Raw genomic sequence first — 6,362 nt, 5'->3', positions numbered from 1 at the left:
GATTACATGTCAGGAATTGTGAAAAACTGAGTTTAAATGTATTTGGCTAAGGTGTAAGTAAACTTCCGATTTCAACTGTACATGTAGGTAGAGTTAAAGTGACACTGCATAGAGAATAAATAGAGAGTAGCTGCAGCGTAAAAGACGGGGGGTGGTTGGACAATGCAAATAGTCTGGGTAGCCATTTGATCAGCTGTTCAAGAGTCTTACTGAAGCTGTTAAGAAGCCATTTGGATCTAGACTTGGCGCTCCTGCGCCACTTGCCGTGCGGTAACAGAGAGAACAGTCTATGACTAGGGTGGCTGTAGTCTGACATTTTTTAGGGCCTTCCTCTGACATGCCTAGTATAGAGGTCCTAGATGGCAGGAATCTAGGCCCCAGTGATGTACTGGGCCGTAAGCACTACCCTCTGTAGTGCCTTGCAGCCTCCATAATTCTTAAATTAAATTAAGAAGTTTGGAACCACCAAGGCTCTTCCCGAGAGCTGGCCGAAGGGCCAAACTGAGCAATCGGGGGAGAAGGGCCTTGGTCAGGGAGGTGACCAAGAACCTGACGGTCACTCTGAGAGCTCTAAAGTTCCTCTGTAGTGATGGAAGAAACTTCCAGAATGACAACCATATCTGCAGCACTCCATCAATCAGGTGTAACAGTGGTAAGGTGTTGGGACTGCTGTTGGGACACTGCTATTGGGGCAGCTTTATGTAGGCTTGAACAGTTTGTGGGCACCGGTTTTTACCTTTATAGTCCAATGAATGTATTGTTTAGTGTTGTGCAGTGTAGTGGCTTTGCTGGCATGCATCTAAAACATATGTTTTGAGTTTGCCCCACAAAGATTTACATGCTAAAATAGCCACTGTTGAGTTGTCTAGTGCTATTCAACTGGTAATTTTCCATGGCTGTCTGGTGTTCCTTTTCTCATGGCGCACAAAGGAGTTATTTGGTGCTGGCTCCTTATCTCTTCGGGCACCAGAGGCCTAGCTCAAGGTTGAAATCTTCTTGCAGCGAAATAGGCTTTTAGGAACTCATCAGTCCCCTCTCTTAGACATATAGTCTGTGAGAACTGGGGTACAATGCTTTAAGGAAGTGGAGCCAAGTATCCATTATCTCTCATGTAAGCTTGCCACCCATTTAGGAGAAGCAAGCAGCTCTTTGTGTAAGAAGAAGTATATAATGACTGTGTACGACTCGAACTTTGAGTTTCCTCTCCGATTTATCCCGAGTGTGATCTCCTTTGCAATTGCTTGAACAAACTCTTATTAACTGGATAATGAGTTCTGCCTGGTCCTTGATACGAGATTTCCTCAACAATGTTTACTATGTTACGTCTAGTCTATGAGACCAGGCTGATTCATTTGTTCTACTAAGTTGAGTGTGGCAGTGCTGGCACCTTTCCATCCTTCCCTGCTCCTTCAGTAATCAAGGTACAGGCCTAGTCCTACAAGCGAGCCACCTTGCTTTGTTTTGTGGTTGTGTCCAATGTGTGGCTCTCACTAACTCTGTTGTATCAAACAAAATAAACATGTTATTGGTCACATGCACACATTTAGCAGATGTTATTGTGGGTGTAGTGAAATGCTTGTGCTCCTAGCTTCAACAGCGCAGTAGTATCTAACAATACAGACACATCTAAAAGTAAAGGAAAATATAAGACATATATGAATATTAGATTGAGCAATGTTGGAGTGGCATTGACTAAAATACAGTAGAATAGAATACAGTGTTTACATGAGATGAGTAAAACAGTATGTAAACATTATCTGAACATTATTAAAGTGACTAGTGTTCCATTATTAAAGTGGTCAGTGATTCCAAGTCTATGTATATGGGGCAGGGTTGCGTAACCTGCTCCATCACTAGCCAATGCCAGTTAGTGATGGCTATTTAACAGTCGGATGGCCTTGAGATAGAAGCTGGTTTTCAGTCTCTCGGTCCCAGCTTTCATGCACCTGTACTGACCTCACCTTCTGGATGATAGTGTTTCCCAACTCCAGTTCTCAAGTATCCCCAACAGCACACATTTTTGGTGAAGCACCGGACAAACTCACTTGATTCAACTCATTGAGGGCTTGATGATCAGTTGATCAGTTGAGTCAGGTGTGCTTGTCCGGGGCAACAAGAATGTGTTGTGTTTGGTGGTACTGGAGGACTGGAGTTGGGCTGTTGTGAGTACTGGAGGACTGGAGTTGGGAGTCACTGCTCTAACATAAGAGGTTAGTCAAATAAATCAGTGATGTGACTGACGGGGAGTATAAATTATTAATCTGGTCCGAAATATTTCCTCTGAGGGGCAAGAAGTTATGGCAACAAAGAGGAGGAGAGATACCTTCCACTGTTCTGTTCTAGCCACAACATGCTCTTCCACACACATACACTCTCACACACATTCCTTGCTGCTGCAGACCTTAGCCTGACTCCCAGTCTGATTGTGCCATCCTGCCAACTCCTTGTCACTCACGGTGATGCCAACGGTTTGGCTTGACAATGACAGCAATGGAGTTGGCTACAGACACTTAGCCAACTCACACTGCATTACGAACACACACATTAACTGCACTACACCCCCCTAAGATTGTCCACTCCTGATTAAGTATGTCCAGTCATCAGTCTTTTACATCTTGTTTAAATGCCAGTAGATTACCTAATGACATATACACTGAGTATACCAAACATTAGGAACACCTTCATAGTATTGAGTTGCACCCCCTCCCCCCACACCTTTCGCCCTCAGAACAGTCTCAATTCGTCGGTATATGGCCTCTACAAGGTGTCGAAAATGTTCCACAGGGATGCTGGCCCATGTTGACTCCAATGCTTCCCACAGTTGTGTCGAGTTGGCTGGTGCACCATTCTCGATACACACAGGAAACTGTTGAGTGTGAAAAACCCAGAAGCGTTGCAGTTCTTGACACAAACCGGTGCACCTGGCACCTACTACCATACCCCGTTCAAAGGTACTTTATTTATTTTTTTAAATATTTCAACTTTATTTAAAACTTATTCAGGATCGGTGGCTCCCCATGTGATAGTTGAGCTAACGTAGGCTAATGTGATTAGCATGAGGTTGTAAGTAACAAGAACATTTCCCAGGACATAGACATATCTGAAATTCTTGTTCATCTAACTGCACTGTCCAATTTATAGTAGCTATTAGAGTTGCCTCTGATCTGGCAAACTCAAACACATACTTCGTTTGTAAACGATGTCTGAGTGTTGGAGCGTGCCCTTGGCTATCTGTAAATAAAACAAATAAGAACATGGTGCCGTTTGGTTTGCTTAATATAAGGAATTTGAATTGATTTATACTTTCACTTTTGATACTTAAGTATATTTTAGCAATTACATTTGCTTTTGATACTTAAGCATATTTAAAACAAAATACTTTTAGACTTTGACTCATGTAGGATTTTACAGGGTGACTTTCACTTTTACTTGAGTCATTTTCTATTAATGTCTCTTTATTTTTGCTCAAGTATGACAATTGGGTAATTTTTTCAATACTGCATTTAGTTCCAGTGAAGGGAAATCGTAACGCTACAACATACAATGACATTCTAGACGATTCTGTGCTTCCAACTTTGTGGCAACAATTTGGGGAAGGCCCTTTCCTGTTTCAGCATGACAATGCCCCTGTGCATGAAGCGAAGTCCATACAGAAATGGTTTGTCAAGATCTGTGTGGGAGAACTTGACTGGCCCAAAGGTGTTCAACCCCATCGAAAACCTTTGGAATGAATTGGAACACCGACTGCGAGCCAGGTCTAATCGCCCAACATCAGTGCCCGACCTCACTAATACTCTTGTGGCTAAAGTGAAGAGAGTTCCCGAAGCAATGTTCCAACGTCTAGTGGAATCCTTCCCAGAAGAGTGGAGGCTGTTATAACAGCGTAGGGGGGGGACCAACTCCATATTAATGTCCATGATTTTGGAATGAGATGTTTGACGAGCAGGTGTCCACATACTTTTGGTAATGTAGTGTATTTCAGCTCTAAATCTTTTGTCTTGCCCATTCACTCTCTGAATGGCACACACACAATCCATGTCTCAAGGATTAAAAATCCATCTTTTACCTGTTTCCTCCCATTCATCTACACTGATTGAAGTAGTTTAACAAGCGACATCAATAAGGGATCATAGCTGTCACCTGGATTCACCTAGTGACTCTACGTCATGGAAAGAGCAGGTGTTTTTAAAGTGTAGTTCCATATCTCAAATGTTTGCCAAAGGAGAGCTAAACTAACACTTCAATCCAGGCACCAACAAGGAGCTTCACTGCAGTAAAAAAACACTGGCCAGACTCCAGCCTGGCATTGGCTGGACTTCTAACCAGTCCTGCAGGTCTCTAAGTTCTCTGTGTACCATGATCCCTGGTGCTCTCTAAGTAATGATCTCACACACAGTGAATCTGTTCCTTGGCCAGTCAGTGTATAATGGCTAATCCCATACACACACTGACAGTTTGGCACACGCTCAAAGAAACACCAATCCCAGGTAGCCATTTCCAATAATACGAAATCACTGACAAAGTGGAGTAATACTGGCAACATAATGTAATATATATTGAAATGGACTTGGATTTATGTCTCTTTCATCTGAGAGTGGAGGACTACCGTACCTGAGTTGGAGATAGGGCCCCAGTAAGGAGAGTCAAACTCCTATTCAGCCTTCAGAATCTGCTCAAAGAGCTTGGCGTCGTTCTCGTCATAGGATGGAGGGCATCCACACAAACTGTGGTAGGGCAAGAGCACAGAGGCATCCTATGAGATGTGACATGTGTTTGAATTATTTTGTACAAAATGAATCCCATCATTCTCCTTTTTTTTAATGTAATCACTGATCTGACATGAGTTTACTGGTGGGTTTACTGGTGTAAGCCATGAAATGTACACCTTGCTTTGACCCTATCCAATTATGTTATACAGTACATACAGTACCAGTCAAAAGTTTGGACACACCTACTTGTTTTTCTTTATTTTATTTTTTTACAATTTTCTACATTGTAAAATAATCCAAACCCAATGTATCGCTGCTTGGATTCAAGTGACACTGACAGAAGATCGACTAGGGGTATTTAATTGCCACTGGTTTAGACCTGCTGACACATTGGCTAAAATGTCAACTGACTATTGTAGTTTTACTGCAACATTTATGGACTTCTGTAGTTTTACTGCAACATTTATGGACTACTGTAGTTTTACTGCAACATTTATGGACTACTGTAGTTTTACTGCAACATTTATGGACTACTGTAGTTTTACCTCCCTAATGTTTCTCTTTTTCCAAATGTTGCAATTGACTGGTTGGTATCTCTGCTTGGATTCAAACGTCCTGCTACAAACGGTTGAGATATGAAGGAGAGTATTGCACTGATGTGTATTTGTATTTTATTGACAGGCCAGGGGTGATCCATAGATCAGGGCGGGGTGATAAATAATTGCCTACTCGACATCCTGCTCTGCAACATCACTGAAAACAACCCCCATCTAAGCAAAAAGAAAAATAAGCAACAGTGTAAATATAATGAAATATGTAAGCTTACATTTAACTTATTCTACTGTGGGCTACTGCTTATTATTGCAGTTGCACGAAAGTGAACATTTTAGATTGCTCCATATTTCCAAATGGTTTATGTTATACAGTATATTAAGTAAATAACAAATGTTCCTATTACATAAAACAGAGGCATATATTTGAGGTTGATATATACCGTGCTCGACACTCACAACACAAAGAAGCGATTCTGGAGAGGATGTTGCCCAGAGGTCCAACGTGAGAGAACACTTGTGTTTCTGGGAAAGAGACCAGATGACATTAACATCATAGTTTTGTGTACAATGTGATCAGATGTAATACATGATACAGTATAAGTACTACTCTGAAATTCATCACTGTAACAACTGGGAATACTGGGACGTCTCATGAGGACTTTACAGGGTGTCTCACTACAGGAAGGTTTAGAGGTTTAACTGAAGTGACTAAGGAAGAGAATGATGTTATCCTGGCTTTCTGTTCCATCGTCTGTCGTGCTGGGACTGATATTGAAGTAGCACTGCAGCAGATTCCAGGATATCAATATGAATGCTTGCCCTAGATTTAAGGAGCTGATACTTAAAGAGCAATTGAAGGATCTGAACCCAATAGTAGGGATTGATCAGATTTTACACTCCTTACAAACCACATGTACTGCAACCTACTGCAACCTACATTCCTTACAAACCACATGTACTGCACTCCTTACCCCAAAAATTCTGTACCAAAGTAGATTGTAATCTGTTTTCCCGAATGATTTATTGTTCTTGTCTGTCCCGATCTCTCTCGAAAGCTGGTAAACCAGCCATTCTGGTAGTGCTGCATCACACCTTCGAT

General features: G+C 41.8%; 1 long non-coding RNA gene across 1 annotated transcript in view; it reads right to left on the bottom strand.

Moving 5' to 3' along the window:
* Positions 1 to 4,120: 4,120 nt before the first annotated feature.
* The window catches only part of LOC121839977, a 7,535-nt gene continuing 5,293 nt past the window's right edge, over positions 4,121 to 6,362 (bottom strand). The window contains exons 2-3 of the long non-coding RNA XR_006079274.1: positions 5,720 to 5,785; positions 4,121 to 4,724 (exon numbers count right to left, since the gene is read on the bottom strand). This is a non-coding gene — a long non-coding RNA (uncharacterized LOC121839977). The remainder of the gene's footprint in view (positions 4,725 to 5,719; positions 5,786 to 6,362) is intronic.

Source organism: Oncorhynchus tshawytscha, linkage group LG18 (genome assembly GCF_018296145.1).
Source record: "Oncorhynchus tshawytscha isolate Ot180627B linkage group LG18, Otsh_v2.0, whole genome shotgun sequence".
Lineage (NCBI taxonomy): Eukaryota > Metazoa > Chordata > Actinopteri > Salmoniformes > Salmonidae > Oncorhynchus > Oncorhynchus tshawytscha.
This window is presented reverse-complemented; position numbering and strand designations above follow the sequence as displayed.